Raw genomic sequence first — 18,997 nt, 5'->3', positions numbered from 1 at the left:
CTCTGATTCTATGGCTGTGAAATGTTACATTAAGTGGTAGCTATTATTGCCAGAATTCTGTACCACATTTTACCTAACCATCAAACATCAAACCAATCAATAATTGCCATGTCTGCATATCTATCCTGCTAATCTAGCATGACTATAGCTTCAATAAACTAAAAAATTCCTTGAACACTAGTTGCAAGATTTCTAAGAAAGTAATTTAAAATAAGGCATTTACTAACATCCTCATGTCCTAATTTCAAATGCAAGAGGAACTATTCATTTGGACGGCATTTGGACATGCTATGGACATGCATGCTCAGTATTTTCTTTCTTTAAATACTTCATTCTTACATAATTTTCTTAAAACATGTTCTCTATGGTTGCATAGCTCTATAAATATTCTAAAATAAGTTCTATGACTTCTAGGAATTACATTTTCTCTGTTTTATCTTTTTTTCCCCCCTTGCTGGAAGACTGCACATGCTACTGAGGCTGAAAAGTATACTCTGAAGTTTATCCATTACACCTAAGGGATGTTCTCAGCTTTCTTCCATTCCACAAGCTCCCTTCTTTCTTTATAAATGTCTCTTGAATTCCATAAAAGTGTCTTTTCTTGTTTTTCCAAATTTTTCCTCCTACAATTTCTCTTCTTCTCTCTGATTTCTATTTTTTTAAAAAAGACTTTATTTATTTATTTGACAGAGAGAGACTCAGAGAGAGGGGGAACACAAGCAGGGGGAGTGGGAGGGGGAGAAGCAGGCTTCCCGCAGAGCAGGGAGCCTGATGTGGGGCTCGACCCCAGGACCCTGGGACGATGACCTAAGCCTAAGGCAGACGCTTAACGACTGAGCCACGCAAGTGCCCCTCTCTGATTTCTAAATAAAAGTATTTTTTATTTAGAATAAAAGTATTTTTATTCCAAGTATTTGCCTAAAGCCCTATGTGTGACTGCAAGCTGCTCTCCTAACTTGTCCATTCAATGGTTTCCAATAAGGCTAAGGCATTACACTGTGCTGAACTCCTTTCCAAGCCCCAGCCCCATATTTTCAAATATCTTTTTGGCTTCTCCCCTCACTTATACCTTACATTAACTTTGATCTTTCCACTGCCCTTGTCACAATTAATTCACAATTCTGTTTCAAATATTTCCTTGTATCTGTTTCTTTGCTTTTTTCCACTTCTGTTATCTTTTTCCTCTGCTTCTACTTGGTCAGACTCTAGTCTATCTTTTCTGGAATTCATCTTTCTTTTGGAGATTTTATTTATTTATTTGAGAGAGTGAATGAGATAGAGAGAGAGAGCATGAGAGGGGGGAGGGTCAGAGGGAGAAGTCGACTCCCTGCTGAGCAGGGAGCCCGATACGGGACTCGATCCCGGGACTCCAGGATCACGACCTGAGCTGATGGCAGACGCTTAACCAACTGAGCCCCCAGGCGCCCCCAGAATTCATCTTAAAAACACTATTATCATAATCATCTTCCTGAAGCAAAGGTGAGATATCACATCTCTGCTCAAAATCCTTCAATGTCTCCCTACAGCCTACAGTATAAAGAATAACTTTATGTAACTAACATTCAAAACTGGCCTCAAACCACTACTCTAACCAAAATTCTTCAACTCCATAATCAGGAAAAATGAACTACTATACAGTTACATTTTCATACCTTTTTATTTGCTTATGCTGTTCCCTCTGACTAGAATATCCAAATCCCAACCACTCTGACAGTCCAGGAGAACATCATCTCTGGTATAAGACCTACCACTTTCCCCCTTTGCTTCAGTTTTAAATACATATATATTAGTACTCTTACTGTATGACAAGGGCTTCTTCAGAGGAGGATACACGTCTAACCCTATGTTTTGATTAATCATTCTATCTCATGATACCTTTTTCTAAAAAGCATTTTTTTAGATATAATTCACACACCATACAACTCAGCAATATAAAGTTTTTTTTTGTTTTTGTTTTTTTAAGATTTTACTTATTTATTCAACAGAGAGAGACAGAGAGAGAGAGAGCATGAGTAGGGAGGAGGGGCAGAGGGAGAGGGAGAAGCAGGCCTCCAGCTGAGTGGGGAGCCCTACATGGGGCTCAACCTGAGGATCCTGGGATTATGACTTGAGCTGAAGCCAGATGCTTAATCACCACCCAGGCACTTCTGTAATTCAATGGTTTTTAGCATATTCACCGGTTTATGCAGTCATCACCATAGTCAATTTTAGAATATTTTCATCACCACAAAAAGATGTCCTATGCCCTTTAGCTATTACTCTACCACCCCTCCATTCCTAAGCAACCACTAGTCTACTTTCTGTCTCTATAGATTCTCCTCTCCTGGACATTTCCTTTGAATGGTCTTTGTGACTGGGTTCTTTCACTTGGCATGCTGTTTTGAAGGCTTATTCATGTGGTACCATGAATCAGTATTTAATTTCTTTTATTGCTGAACAATACTCCATTATATAAATATACCACATGTTGTTTACCAACTTATAAGCTGATAGACATTTGGGGTTGTTTCTACACTTTGGCTACTATGAATAATGTTATTATAATTGCTTGTTGTACAATTTTTTGTGTGGACATACATTTTCATTTCTCTTGATTATATACCTAAGAGTCAAATTGCTGGGCCCTGTGACATCTTTATATAGCAGGTACTCTATAAAAGTCTGCTGAAATCTGTTTCCCTTTTCCATCCCAGTCTTACTTTTAAAGTGATCTCTAAATTCATCCTTCCCTCAAAACATGAACAAGGACATTTTTCCTTCAAGAGGATTGCATTTTAAGAATTAACTGAAGATTAAATGATATGCATGGAATTATTTTTTCCCCCTATCTTGACCTCCTGCAACCTCAGGTACTGCATTTATAGTGAGAACTGAGAACTGTGCCAAGAATGCAGTATTTCTGGTCTTGGGCCCTTGGGCCAACTGAACAATCCAGCCAGCTTAGAGTAGAAGATTTCAACAGAGATGTGCAACTAGAATAATTTTCTTCACTCTTTAAGAAATGGAAATCTTTCAACAATGATAATCAAATTATTTTTCATAGACATCCTAACTTAATATAAGGAACAACGCTTGATAGAGAGTAGAAATATTTTTCATGATTTCCCTTTTCCCAGAAACTTTCAAGAAAGATGATTCACAGAAGATCTTAGTTGACTTTCAATGTTGTAGTCACACTACTTCAACAATAAACCTGAAGCCAACTAGTTTGAAAAACCCCAATATTTTAGCATTAGGGAGTAAGAATCACAGTGTTTCATATTGGAAAGATTTTAAAGCTCAGACATTTTAACTTTTTTTTTTTAAACTGAATCTCAGAAAAGTGTCAAATCATACCTATGTAGTAGTGTTACCCCAAATCAAAATCCAGGTCTTCTGATTTCTCACTCCAGAAAACTTCCTTCTGAATCAAGTTGCCTAAGTCAGACTTCAAAACACCAAAAAGTTTTTCTATTTTGCTATATATTAGAGGATGATCAAGAAAAGTTTAATCAAACATAAAATTGGACTTCTGTGTAATTATTGCTCCAAAATATTTTTTTAACACTTGAGTATGTAGTGGTAGATTCAGTTCTTATGTAGAGTGAAGCACCAACAAATTTGGGGATCTATTTAAGAAAAAAATTTTTACAAAATTCCCACATAAAGTATTAGGGCCTCAGAAGGGGCTGGTGCAAACAATGGGCTCTGAAACTTACACCCCACTGTAAATCAGCCCATGTAAATTCCTATTATCTTGCTCCCAGAGGGTAGAGGCAGGTAAAATCTTTATTTCACAGCAATGAAAAATGAAGTACAAATAGCTGATAGGACTTTTTCAAAGTTAGAACTAGTCCAGTTTTTCTCCCTACTATAATACAACTACCCATACAGACTTGAAGAGAATTGTTTTTAAAGAAAGAAACAGAAAACTGTTTTGATTAGTTGTTGCTACTATCTGCCACTAATACTTAATGGTTATTTTGAAGTAAGAAACCATTTTTATCGTACTTTCATTTTGAAAATAAAACTGGGTATTAGTTGCTTTTTATGCCACTATGATCATATAGCCCATTGTGATCATATATCATTGCACTGGAGAACTGGAAAGGGAACTTAAAGTCATCTAATTTCTACTCAGCAAATAATGCAGAAGTGGCTGGGGTTTATTGATTACCATAACAATGATAACTTTTAGTCTCCTCCTGGGTCAACTGATGTTAAATATTATGAAGACGACTCTTCCGAGCCACCTTTTAAGACTTTTTGTGTGGGGCACCTGAGTGGCTCAGTTGGTTAAGCATCTGGTTCTTGATTTCCACTCAGGGCATGATCTCAGGGTTGTGAGATCGAGCCCTGCATCTGGCTCCTTGCTCAGTGTGGAGTCTGCATGAGATTCTCTCTCTGCCTCTCTCTTTTCCTCTCCTCCAACTCGTGTGTGCACTCTCTCTCTCTCAAAATAAACAAGATCTTAAATAAAAGCCTTTATGTGATCTAAAAAGTAAATATATCCATTATTTTTGTTTCTTAATGGATATTATTTTCCCCCTCCATTAAAAAATTCCTGTGCAGAGGCCCCTTCCAGACCTCACCCTATATACCTCTTCATTTGGCTGTTCATCTGTATCCTTTATAATATTCAATAAACTGGTAAACAAGTAAATGTTTCTGTGATTTCTGTGAGCCACTATAACCAATTAATTGAAACTAGGAGGGGTTATTGGGAACCTCCAATATGTAGCTGGTGAGTCAGAAGCACAGGTAACAACTTGGGCTTGCAGCAGGCATCTTAAGTGGGGGGCACAGGGGGCAGTCTTATGGGACTGAGCCCTTAACCTTTGGGGTCTGAAGCTACCTCCAGATACATAGTGTCAGAACTGAGTTAATTGTTTGGTGGTTTTGGAAAACACACATCAGAATAGGCTATCTCACAGAATGAACCAGAAAGCTCAGAAAATGGGCAGGCCCTTAAAAGGGCAAATACACATTCAAGATCATGCCACAGTAAATGTCTGAGATGCCACAGCTACTTGCTTTTGCTGTACTGGACTCTTAACCCCTTCACAACTGCCACAAACTATCTCTGTTGTGCCCTGAGCTATCAAGATTCATGGTCCTGGGTGGGAGTATCTGATTGACCAAGGTCTTATGTCCACATGCTAGCTGCCAGGCAACTGAGAAAGAAATACCTACCTGTACTTCTTTCATATCCATAGCAGAAGGAGTAACATGGCCCCCCTTCTATTCAAAACAGGATAATCAAGCAATGGGCAACTCACACTGTAAATATCTACTCATTGGGCACCTGGGGGGCTCAGTTGGTTAAGCAACTGCCTTCGGCTCAGGTCATGATCCTGGAGTCCAGGGATCGAGTCCCACATTGGGCTCCCTGCTCAGCAGGGAGTCTGCTTCTCCCTCTGACCCTCTTCCCTCTCGTGCTCTCTATCTCTCATTCTCTCTTTCTCAAATAAATAAATAAAATCTTTAAAAAAAAAATCTACTCATTAATGATCCAAAACCACATCACAACTCAGAAGCTAAGTGATAAACTTGGATTTGTAGCATTCCAGTATCTAATTCTGTCTCCTTAATCAATTCCTTCTAGCCTAAGTTTTATTTGTTTAAGCTTCTTCTGTATCTATAATATCTTATTCTCATAAGTTTAGTAAGAGGTGTAGTGAACCTGAAGTAGTGCTCAATTATTCATTCATTCTCAACATTTACTAGATACCCATTATGCTTAAGACATCATGCTAGGTGTTGAAAGATATGTAATGCAGAAACTAATTATCTAGGACCAGTGAATGTTACATGTAGTGCAGAAGTTCAAATGAGGAAACAGAACTTCCAATTCTCTAAGGAATAGGGGGTGGGGATGGGCCGGTGATTGACGGGTACATGACATTTGGACTGCTTTGCAAAGAACAGGTAGAATTTTCTGGAAATGCTGTAAGCATATGATGAGAGGTTGCAGCATTTTAGGAAATGGCAAGTAACTTCAGTTCTACAGATTTGGGACAAGAATCCTTTGGAAACAAGGTGGAAGAGTCTGTTGGGTCCAGATTTTCAAGGATCTTGAATATCAGGCAAAGGATTTTATGCTTTTTTGGTAAATGATGAAAACACATTTTAAATTAGGTTCAGGATTCAAGAATAATACACTAGTCAGGCTCAACTGGGAAGATTTTTTTTTAAAATATTATGCATACATCATAGAAAAAAAATTGATAGAATATAGACCAAAATGTTAATAGCAGTTATCTTTGGGTATTGGGAATATAAACATTTTCTATTTACCTTTCTGTATTTTCTATATTTTCTCCATTGAATATATATTACTTTGTAATGAAAAAAGTAAGTAAAAAATATTTTTAAAAGATCGAATTGGAATAGGAGACTAGATCGGGGAGGTCAGGTTAGGGCTACCAAAGTAGAAAGAATAACAGTCTTATCCCAGAAGTTGGCAATAAAATTGAAAGCAGAAGGCAGATACCATGACTCTGGATGCAAGAATAACACAATAATAACATAGCTTAGAGCCAGCAATTGACTGGCTGAATAGCCTGGAAAAGACATGGGAGTCAAAGTTAGCTCTGAGGCTCTAAGAACAAGTGGTAGAGGAGATAATTGTTCTGTGAACAAAAACAGGGAATTTAGTAGAAGGGACAAATTCAATGGTAGAAAGATGATGAGTGTTTTCTTGCCAAAGTGACTTTTAAGTGCTAGATAGGCATCCAGGGAGAGATATGCAGCAAGTAGCAAGAAATGAAGGTTGAAATTCAGGGAAAATGACAGCTAGTCATTCAGATCCGGAATTATTTGTATAGGGTAGATAAGAAACTCAAGAAGGAACTATGGTAACTCAGGTAAGGAATGGAGAGAAAAAAGAAGACTGAGAATAAAATCTTGGGGAAATATTTTGAAGTTGAATTCTTAGTGAATGCTAAGTCAACTTCATATTTCTATAATTAGGCGTTCTCTCCGTTTTACTCCATTCAATCAAAAGGTTTAAAATGACTTCCCTGGGGCGCCTGGGTGACTCAGTTGTTAAGCGTCTGCCTTCGGCTCAGGTCATGATCCCAGGGTCCTGGGATGGAGGCCAACATCGGGCTCCCTGCTCAGCGGGAAGCCTGCTTCTCCCTCTCCCACTCCCCCTGCTTGTGTTCCCTCTCTCGCTATGTCTCTGTCTGTCAAATAAATAAATAAAATCTTTAAAAAATAAACAAAAAGGGGTGCCTGGGTGGCTCAGTCGTTGCGCGTCTGCCTTCAGCTCAGGTCATGATCCCAGGGTCCTGGGATTGAGCCACGCATTGGGCTCCCTGCTCCGTGGGGAGCCTGCTTCTTCCCTCTCCCACTGCCCCCCTTGTGTTCCCTCTCTTGCTGTGTCTCTGTCAAATAAATAAAATCTTTAAAAAATAAATAAATAAATAAAATGACTTCCCTAAGTCTACAAATTGAGATGAATAGTCAAAAGAATACTATTAGAAATAAAAGTTAGATTTTTATATGACTGGCTTTTGCTTCACCCAGTTATGAAAAAAAAAAGTACCCTGTCTTTGGACATGTATTTTTAAAAAAGAAAATATGTGCAATAAAGTGAACCAACTGATCTTTTAATTGTTAATATATATTTTTAATATATTTTTTACATTTTTTTGTAATCAGAATTTTAGATTTAAAATGTATCTAAGATGGGCTCAAGGAAGTTAACTTGCTTTTAAGTACTTTAATATTAATGACTTGGTACTTGTGCCATTATAGTCTAGATTGAATTCCTGATCAAAGAATACTTGCCAATCATGATGGGGAGCAGCATCATGGTACAGTGGAAGAACTCTGAAGTGGAAGACAGAAATCATAGATCCTAGTCCCATATTGGTCCCTAAATGGCTCTGTGGCATTGATCAAGTTATTTAATTTCTCTAAGCCTCAATTTCCTGGTCTTGGGGCTAGCTAACACAATTTCTAAGTTCTATTCCAACCCTAAATGGAGCAAATCGCTCCATTTAAAATCTTGTATCAGGATTCACACACACACAAATGCCCTGAGTTCAATATAACCAAAATTCCCAGCAATCTTCACTTTAATTGTTCCCAAGTCAAACAAAAGAAAAACCCAAGATGTAAACACCTTTAGTCTCTGCAAAGTTTACCTGCCACTGATCACCAAATACATGAAGACACTGTGAGAGCCCTGTATTTATAACTTCTGACTCCCTGCTATAGGATTACAATGCCAGACACTGCAGATAATAGAACATGCAGAAATAAGAGCTTTGAAAATAAATCTTCTTAGAGCTAATGAAGGATTATCTGGCATGCAATTTTTCTAAAATGTCACAGCTATTAGCAAGTTCTTTTTGTGTTTTTTGGGGACTATTTTTATCCTGTCTACACTTTATTGCCCTGAAAATAAAAGTTTTCCTTAAGCACAATCAGATTTAAAACTTCAAAATTTTAATTGTATATACTTCTATTTACTTCTTTGGAAAAGGTACACTTGGCCTCTGCTATGAACTGAATTGTGTCTTTCCCCTGACCCCAAATTAGTATTTTGAAATTCCAACCTCTAAAATGACTGTATATGGAGATAGAGCTTTTGGGAGGTAACTTTGTTAACTGAAGTCATAAGGGTGGGACCCTAATTCAGTGAAAATCTGAGAAAGATCTCCTTCTCATCTCTTTCTCCCTCCCTCTTCCTCTCTCTTTCTCTCTCCATTTGTCACTCCCTCCCTACCCCGCTCTCCCTCCCTCCCTTCCTCTCTTACATTGGCAAAGAGGATAGGCCATTTGAGTACAACTCCAGAAGGTAGCCAGCCATTCTGCAAGCCAGGAAGAGAGATTTCACTAGAAACTTAATCTGTTGGTACCTTGATCTTAGACTTCCCAGACTCCAATGAGAAAACATTAATTTCTGTTCCTTAAGCTACCCAGTCTGTGGTATTTTGTTATAGCAGCATGAGCAGACTCAGAGAGCCTCCTTAATGAATTTCTGGACTAAGATTTGGACAATATTTAAATGGTTACTAAATTAATAGTGAAAATTTATTCTTTTCCAGGTAGCTCTCTAAACTGATCATTTGATAATCCTCTTCTTTTAAAAAATATATCTTGATAATTCAAAGAACTGGGGAGAAATACTATTCTTTGAACTAGAAGAAAAAGTTTACAATGATTTCATAATAATAATGTAAAAACACACATAAATGCAGTAATTAGAGTACACATACTTGATTAAATCTAAAATCTTGACCTAAAATCTCTTTCCAAAGACTCTTTTTTTTTTTTTAAAGATTTTATTTATTTATTTATTTGACACAGAGAGACACAGCGAGAGAGGGAACACAAGCAGGGGAAGTGGGAGAGGGAGAAGCAGGCTTCCGGCCGAGCAGGGAGCCCGATGCGGGGCTCGATCCCAGGACCCTGGGATCCTGACCTGAGCCGAAGGCAGATGCTTAATGACTAAGCCACCCACCTCCCTCTTTCCAATTAACATTTATTTGATCTTTCAACAATACTGCCTCTGAATATGAATGTCAAATGCATAAATTCCACAAGATATAAGTGATTACAAGCATTTTCTTGTTCAGGTATTTAAAGCAATTTCTTCATGATTGAGTGATTTACTTGAAATTTAGAAACCGAATGAACTCTATCAGTTCTCTATGTACCACCTGATTAATAAAAACTCTCTAAAGCTGTTTATGAATGGAATCCATCCCCTACACTACTGCCAGGCATTATCAACCTGAAAGTAAAATCTGACCATGCCACTCTCCAGCTTAAAACCCTTTAATCCCATCACGTACAGGAAATAAAATCCAAGCTCCTTGTAGATAGATGACAAATGAAATCCTCTGTGATCTGCTCTTGAACCTTGTCCTTAGTAGCTCCAGGGCCTCACATTGAATGCCCCCGCTATTTTAAACTACTTCCTTGGGATATCAAGAAGTACCTATTGGCACTTTGTTTCTTTTCCTTTTTCCTAGATAACTAGAATTCATTCAAGAATCTGCTCAGATAGTACCACTTCAGGGAAACTGTCCTTATTCTCCCCTAAACTGGGGTGGTTTTTTTTCCCCACAGAAGGATGCTATAAACATTTCTCATTTATGTGGTATAGACACAAGATTTAGATTATCTTTGGTAAATGTCTGCTAGACATTACCATAAACGGCTAGAGGGCAGGGGTCACATTTAAATCACCAGTGTCTAACATACTGGCTGGTCCACTGCATGTGGCCAAAATATGCTGTTGAATTACACTAATTCATATATCAAATGTACTAAAACATTTTTTATTTTAAGGAATATTATAGCAAATATTTTTGTTAAGCAAGTAGCCATCACTCCTTAATGTGTTTTTTAAATTAATATTTCTATAGGATGCTTTACCTAAAATGAACCTGATCTTTATTGTGGAAATTTGGCATTTTATTGAACTACATGGTACCTAAATATTAATAATTTCAGAATTATCACTACTCTCAACTTACTTGTTCAAGAATCTATCTTTTTTTTTTTAAGATTTTTATTTATTTATTAGGGAGAGAGCTCACAAGCAGGGGGAGTGGCAGGCAGAGGGAGAGGGAGAAGCAGGGAGCCCGATGGGGGGGCTTGATCCCAGGACCCTGGGTTCATGACCTGAGCCGAAGGCAGATGCTTAACCATCTGAGCCACCCAGGCGCCCCAAGAACCTATCTGTTTTAATGGATATCTTAAAAAACTGGCAGTTGATATCATCCTATTTTAACATCTAGAAAACCCTTTGGAGTCCAAGTCTGTATGTATTCATTTGAAAAAAGTGAAAACAACATTAAACAAAAACTTAATCCTACTATGCAATATTTTTTTCTCATGCACAGTCATATAATACATGATATCCTTCCAGTAAGTAGTTTAGAATCCATTACTGAGGCCTGTCTTCAGTTAGCAAGTCCAAAATATCATTTATATTGGTTTATAGGACATCATTCAGTCTTTTATTAGGATTTTTGAATATTCATTCATTGTCACCTTTGATAAATGAACTAATTTTAGAATAAATATAATAGAGAAAATCAACAAGCATTTATTTTAGACTACTACAGGCACTAAAGATAGAAAGAGGAGTTACTTTTGTTAGTAGGGCCTGGCTTAATATAATCAACAACACCATCAGCATACTAATATTTATTCAATCTCAGTATGTGCTAGGCACTGTACATTACCTCATTTAAGCCTTAACACAACACTAAGTTATTATTATTGATCTCATTTTACAGATAAAAATCTGAGGTCAAACTTCAGAGACCTACTGTATGGTAGAGCTGGGATTCAAATCTAGACTATCTAACCTCAAGCCCACTCTCTTAACCATCATAGCAGTTTTCAGTTAAATCACTGTATGAGAGATTTCAGAAATTAATAACTCGATAAATATAAAGGATTCCATCTAGCCTACAATATTCTTGAATGCTAACAGCTTAATTATTTTGATTTGCTTTGCCTAAGGCCAAACTAGATCAAGACCCTCCCATCTAAAACTTTTTCACTTTGTACTTTAAAAAAAAGTCAGAGTCATCACTGAAAATTTTTGTTCAGTAAAGAGTAGTGTGCCTAATAAAGGCAAGAGAAGCCTGAGTATCTAAAATCTTCTGAGGTAATCCTGTCTTGGGACTTTCAGAGATGCATTTATACCCTAGAAAGTTAGCATTTAAAACTTGAAACTCTTGCCTAATTTCCAATGTTGAAAGCGTAACTCAGCATTCTTAGTCACGTTTAATTTTGCTTTGCCACTGGCAGGTAGGGCAAGCACCGATACACGTTGGCAGAATACATGTTAGAGCAGTTTCCTCCTGTTGAGAGTTGCCTTATCCCGCTTCAACAGTTCTCTCCCGTAGGACTGCTTTCAAAAGTGTATGAATCTCTATCTATTCAAGCAAACACTGAAATCCAATATTCAACTTCTTAAAAGTAAACATTCCTACAACAACTGACTTGGGGTATCTCCATGTCCTTAAATCAACTTTGAGGGGTAGAGAAAGCGTAACAGGACCCGAATTTAATATTCAGAAGAAGGTTAGCAGTACATGGGAAAGTTTTATCCTTTAGCTGTTTTAGATGTAGAAGGAGAGATGAGTCACATGAGCAAATAATGACACCTATAGTAAATTCAAATGTCTCCTAAATTTTCTTGTTTCCAACCTCTCCCATACATGGTCCAAAGTGTCATTTTCCTGAGACAAAGAGCTCTAATAGTATCACACTGCTATTCAGAGATCTTTGATGAAGACAGCCAAACTCCACAGAAAGATACTCAAAGCTGCCACGATATGGTTCCAATGCAAGTTTGCTAGCTACCCAGTTATTCCTTAAATGTGCTAGATACTTTCAGTCTCAGCACTGCTTGTGCCCTTTACTTAAGAGTGGAATATCTTGTTTCTTTACAAGTCAAAATCCTATCGCTTCTTTAAGACCCAGTTAAATTCCACCTCTCTTCCTTACCTCTGACAGTTAAAATTCAAAATTACCATGGCACTTTATTTGTACTCTTACTATAACATGTATCATCTATAGCTGATATTAAACTAACGGTTTACTGTGAACATACTTGTTTCCTCAACTGGAAAGTAAGTTCCTTGAGCTTTTCCTTCATACAGAAGTGAGCCTTCTCTTCTGCTCTTTAGAAGCACAGTGTCATTTTTAAATATGCATTTAGGCAGGCTGACTTGAACAGCAGTTTCAATATAATTCATAATCCACTAAACAATATTTATTCAGTGCCTGACCATGTGCCAGTCTAAGCACGTGAAGAAACAAAACTCCCTAACTTGTGGAGCTTAAATTTTTGTGGCGAGGGGTAGACAACAATAAACATAGTAAAGTAAATTACTGTATTAAAAGAATGATGAGTACTTTGGAAGAAGAAAAAAGTAGAGCAGGATGGGAATCAGAAATGCCAGGGGTATGGCTTTAAGATCTCTGCTCAGATATGACCACCTCAGAGGACCCACTCAAAGCATCCTTATTAAAGTGCTTTTTCTCCTTCTCAGTGACTATCATCATTCTGTTTTCTCTACATCATAGTACTTGAACTTATCTGAAGTTATTTTATTTGTTTACGTTGTTGTTGTTTCTTTCCTGTCCTGTTCACTGCTACATTCTCTCATACATAATAGACACTCAACAAACATTTGTTAGAAGAATACAAGGAGATACCCAAATTATACTTTTTTTTTTCTAAAGGACAGAGGGAAAGAGAGAATCTCAAGCAGACTCCGTGCTGAGTGGAGCCCCATATGGGGCTCGATCGCACGACTCCAAAATTATGACCTGAGCTGAAATCAAGACTCAGTCACTTAACCGACTGAGCCACCCAGGCACCCCTCAAATTATATTCTTATACTGGAATCAATAACATGATAAAAAGTGATCCGCTAAATCCTACTAAGAATCCAAAAGAACTAGTGTCTATTTAGATAAAGCACACTTTTTAAAGTATAACAAAAATGTAATAATATTTGGGAATGTGGATATAGTTCGTAATGCCAGCGTATATGCCCAAATATAAGGTGGTTTTTATTTTAACCCAAACTATTTCTCAGAAACCAGGAGTCGCTTCATATTTTAACCCTTCCTTACAAAGCCTCTCAAATTCCAAGGTACTCTCACAATAAGTTATTAATTGGTATAGTAAGTTATTAATTGGTAAAGACATTAGTCTGAAATGACCCAATTAATGCTACTTTTACATGCTTACAGAGGTCACTAAAAATAAAAGGGAAATCTAGCTACTAATCTTGAGATTTTCAGCTCCAAATTGCAAATCCTAGCTCAGTATTTCTCAAACTTTGATGGACATCCACCACCTGGGTATCTTGTTAAAATGCAGATTCGGAGCGTCAGTACGACTGAGGCCAGAGAACCTGTATTTCTAACAAACTTCCAGGCCATTATGGCTGGTCCATGGACTATGCTTTGAATTGCAAGGCACAAAATAAAGTTGTAAAAACAACGCTCTTCTATCACTATATTTTTATGATTTAAAAATGTATATTTATATTCATAGGAAAGGAAAAGACCATGCTTGGCAGCTGAAAGCTGCAAAGGGGATGTGAGATTTTCATAAAGTTGTTCCTACTAATTTCTCTTCATCCACCCTTGCCCCCATAAATTCAATCCCATTTTTATAAAACCAGATTTTTTTTCAAGGCAACACCTTTAATCAGAACTATTCAACCAATCAACTATTTAAACTTAATCAAATAAAAAAGGAAAAACACATTTAAAAACTCCATTTTTTTCTACCTTCCAATGCTCCAAAAAATTTCATTTTAATCAGTATACATGGAAGCGTTAAAGTTAGAAAGGGAGCACTAATTTTGGTAGTTTAATTTGGACGACTTTACTACTCAAAAGTGGTTTTCTCATTTAAAACCTTGCCATCTCTCAGTAGGTCATTAGCCCATACGACAACTTTTAAATACATCAGTTATACTGGCCCTAGCTTTTTTTAAAGACCAGGTAGTTAAAAATATAAGATTAAATTGAAAGGATAATTATGCTTAAAAAAGTTAAACAAAAAATAGAATTCCTCAAATATATAAAACATTAAAATCTTCCAAAACCTTTGAAAAATATTCATTTATTTCAGCATTGGTTTTCTCCTTCACATAGGTAAATTTCTCTCAACTTAATATAAACACTTAGACTCACGACTTTTTGCCTTTCACAGCTATCTTGAGATCAGAATATGGTACCCATTAAAAAAAAGATAATAGCTCTTAATAGCAAATCAAAAGAAAGGCACAAAATGTGTTTTGAGATGCTTTTCATAGGTCTAGGTACTTAAGGTTTCTCACAATTTTGTGACCTATTATTAACACAGTTCTGTTTGTGTTCAGCTTAAATTACTAAGGTTTTTTTTGTTTTGTTTTGTTTTTAGTGTTTATTCTTCATGGCTGGCAGCTAGGGCTAAAAACAGTCATGATATAAAAGTATTCCTCCTGCCAAGTCTCTGTTGAGGGAGTCAAGCTGAGCTGATAGAGCTCGATTTGGGGACAGTGGGTATTTTTTGCTTTCTTCTCCATCCATCCTCTTAACCCTGTAATTAAAGCCTAATATGTACAAATCAGGCAGGATTGCTGGGCAAGAGCCATTTCATGAGGGTATGTATGAACTGCTTCTGTGCTAGTTAGTTCTAGAATATCATCAGGGAAACATCATCAAAGGAAATCAAGGCGATTCCTTTGCTGATAAGAAAATTGTAAAGCATCTCTTTAGAACTAGAAACAGCAAGCTCAGTAATGCAAATGCACTCGTGTTCATCTGAACAACAATCTCCCCATTTACTATTTAGCAAAGATTGAAAGAGCAGGACCAAAAGCTCAAAAGATGGAAGGTGTAAAAGAAAGTCTCTTTTCTGCGCATTTTGGCAGGCATAATACTGAATTTGCATCTGTCTGAGTGGTAACTTCCAAAAGTCTGAGTAAGGAAATGTGAGCTGAATTTCAAGTGAAAAAGGAGATAATTCTCAGAGACTGTGTCTGTGTGTCGGGGTGGAGGCTGAGTACCAAAGAGGAGAGGATTAATCATAGTGAAGCCAGCTCTCAAATATAAGACTCACTGTAAGTAAAGATGAGCCCAGAGCCAGTTTTCTAAATAACCTCATGACATTAAATATACACACACTGAAAAATCTTTAGTATACTGAAGGATATTTTGCCAAGTGCTTCTTTCTTCCTAAATTTCTGCTATTCTTTCTGTTCCTCAACAATTGTGTCCTCATTCTCTGCTCATCTTTTGCCTTTTTAAGGACAGCCCCCTTCCTCTTTCTCACCTCCTTCCTACAGCCGGAAATGACCAAATCCAGTTCTTCCAGTATGGATGTTTTAGTCAGGTTCACATTTTTGTTTCTTCTTCACTAGTACTCAAACCTCCCTGGGTTTCCTTGGCACTTGATAAATGTTAGATGTACAGTGCCATAAGTAGAAGCAAATGTCATCATCAGGAAGGCTTGATTAAAGTGGCAAAGAGGTGGAGACATCAAAGCAAAACAGCTGATAGAAGCTGAAAAAAAGAACAAATTTTAGCACTTAGCAAAGTGCCTGGTAGAGGGAACCTGATAATAATACATTTGCTTAAGTGTTTTGTAGAAGTTTTAAGGACCTTTCTCACCACAACTAACCTTGTATTTTGTAACTAGACTCCTCCTCAAAGCAAGAAGAATTCATGAAATTCTTCATGATTCAGCAAAGATGCTTTCTTTTTCATTTCAATTTGCAGTTACTAAAGCCTGAAGCTGTGGTCAGAATATCTGAGTTCAAAGCATGACAATAATGAGTGCAGCAAATGTAAGAAATGCTGGAGATGATATTTATTTCTTCTCAGACTAATTCCTTTTAACTTCCATAGAATTACATATGGACAAAATGCCTCTTTTAAAATTTTGTGTGTTGGGGCGCCTGGGTGGCTCAATCGTTAAGCGTCTGCCTTCAGCTCTGGTTATGATCCCAGGGTCCTGGGATGGAGCCCTGCATCGGGCTCCCTGCTCAGCGGGAAGCCTGCTTCTCCCTTTCCCACTCCCCCTGCTTGTGTTCCCTCTCTTGCTATGTCTCTGTCAAATAAATAAATAAAATCTTAAATAAATAAATAAATAAAATTTTTGTGTGATGTTTTTCTAGTGGATGTCTTTTGTCACTGTTTCTATTCACTCATATCTAAGCAGAGGGGAAAAAAAAACAAAAGAAAACATGGCTTTCTGTACAGATCAAGGAAGGAATCTAGAGTGACCTGTGTCATTTTTCCAGTTATGTAAGATTCTGGAAGAAGTTTCCAATAAATATAAAATTCCCAACAGCTCTTAGTTTTTCCACGGTATGTTTCTAAAATGACAGAGAATAAGTAAATTGTTAACGAAAGGGAAGTAATGAAGACACTTCTCAGATCAACTTTGCTACCTGTAGCAGACACGTGTAAGGATTAGTCATGTATCTGTGTATCCCTTGGGAATTAACATGGTATCAGCTGATGTGAATTAGGATAAGGAAATGAAAAAGAGAAGTTAAAGATGGTTTCAAGTCTGAGTGATTAGGATGATGAGAATGTCATTGACTAAATCACTAAAAGGGAGTACCATTTGAGGGCACACTGATGAGGTCTGTTTTAAACAGTCTTGAGTTCAACAAAGTAGCAAGACAGCCCAGTGCAAGCAGTTGGGAGAAATGGGATAGAACATCAAGGCATCCATTTCGATGTCACTAGCATACAACTGCTAACTGAAATTGGGAGAATGGGTAGACTTTATTAAGGGAAAGCCAAATGTAAAGGGCAGAGAGTTAATATTTGAGTCCTCTAGAACAATCTCAATTAGTTTAATTGGTAGATTCACCATGTACTAGCTAATTGTGTGAGGTGAATAAGTCATGTAAGAGTTCTACACCTCATTTTCCTCATCTGTAAAGGAGAAATAACTTCCATATCAACTGGGTGTGAGAAATAAGTGACTCAATGAATATAAAGCCTTTAGCACAATGACTAATATATAAGTTCTTAAACATATGTTTGAGGTCAGAAAGAAGAAGAACCATGCAAAGAGACAGAGAAGTGATAGGTTCATGCATTCATTCATACATAAAACAAATACAAAGTACACTGAGTATCTACAAGGCATAAAACGTTGGGCTGGAATAGAACCAAGACAGTGTAAAATCATATTCAGTTCAGATTCAACCAACATTTGTTGAGGACTTTCTTGAGTCAGGTATTATGATATGCTTTCATTTATCTCACTTAAGGAAGATAATGAGAGGTAGGAGATCCTCCGAAAGGATTAAGTGTTAAAGTTAAGATTCAGAAAAGATCATTAAAGTTGGCACAATGGACCTCCTGATGATCTTTGAGAAAACTGTTGCAGGTAGCTGGAATAGGGTTGGGTTGGGTCTGTGGTAGGGAGTGAAGGAAACGAAGGCAGGGGGAAAACGTTTATAGGCACACCAGAGTGAAACAAAAGAGAGAACAGGTCAAGAACAGGTTTTTACAGGTAAGTAGAGACCTATGCTTGCCTACAGGTAAGAGGGAAGGGGTCAGGGAAGGGGAAGAGACAAGGACAGCCAATACTTAGTCATTTTTTTCTAAAACTGTGGCAAAGCAAGATATTTAGATACGCTTGAAAAAGAAAACATCTGCACATTAGTCACTCAATGAATAAGCAATGCCAACAATTCAATGCCAATACCTCGATCAATTTTGTTTTATAGACTTGGCAAGAGGCAGACAGATTTTTCTTAACTATGATTACTTCTCAAGATTTTAAGAGGACAGAGCAAAACTTTTTCTACAAGTGCAAATCCCATTATCAGAAATATCATTCCATAACAGTGTTTTTCAGAACTGCATACAGTGTGCTGTCAGCTCAGGGGAAGATGAATGGAACTGTGCTCTACTAGGAATCAGGAATAATATCTTTAAGACCATTACCCAATTTTATCTAAATGGCCAACTGATCCACCAAAAAGCCACAGGTACTTGTCAAACACCTAGCCAAACAAATAAAAGAACACATCCAGAATCAGGAAAGAGATAAATGAAGTACCTGACACCATTTTCATTTCCTTCACCAAGGAGAAGAGTTTGGCCCTGTTTCAACTTCAGCTTCTACAGACTAATACCAAGTTTAATAAAAGATATATAGACCCTAACTACCCTTCTTAAAATGGCAACCTCCCCCGCCCCCCTTCCCTGTCCATCTCCTCTGCTTTGTTATTCCATAGCATTTATCACCTTCTAAAATACTACGTACTCTGCATAATGTGTATATTTTCTGTCTCCCCTTCTAGAATGTAAACTCTATAAGGGCAGGTTTTTTAGTCTGTTTTGTTCACTACTGCATTTCCAATGCCTGAAACAATGTTTGACAGATAGCAATTCTGCAAAAAATAGGTGAGGAAAGACCGAATCAATCAATTCCATTACAAAATGATGTAAACATTTTCTTTTTGCACTGACTTCTATGTATAATTTTCCTATGTTAATATTA

General features: G+C 37.2%; 1 protein-coding gene across 5 annotated transcripts in view; it reads right to left on the bottom strand.

Moving 5' to 3' along the window:
• TAOK3 (TAO kinase 3) overlaps positions 1–18,997 on the bottom strand; it is a 190,983-nt gene that overhangs the window by 116,559 nt on the left and 55,427 nt on the right. Inside the window, exon 1 of one of the 5 annotated variants that reach the window (XM_028116431.2) lies at positions 15,800–15,945. The exons of the other annotated variants lie outside the window; for them this stretch is intronic. The gene's annotated coding sequence lies outside the window, so the exon portion shown is untranslated. Of the gene's footprint in view, positions 1–15,799; positions 15,946–18,997 lie in introns of those variants that run through there. 5 annotated transcript variants of the gene reach the window in all.

This window comes from Eumetopias jubatus, unplaced genomic scaffold (assembly GCF_037043125.1).
Source record: "Eumetopias jubatus isolate StellerSeaLion01/CBP00866 unplaced genomic scaffold, mEumJub1_p1.0 scaffold_16, whole genome shotgun sequence".
NCBI lineage: Eukaryota > Metazoa > Chordata > Mammalia > Carnivora > Otariidae > Eumetopias > Eumetopias jubatus.
Note: the sequence above shows the minus strand (reverse complement) of the source record. Positions and strands in the feature narration are given on the sequence as shown.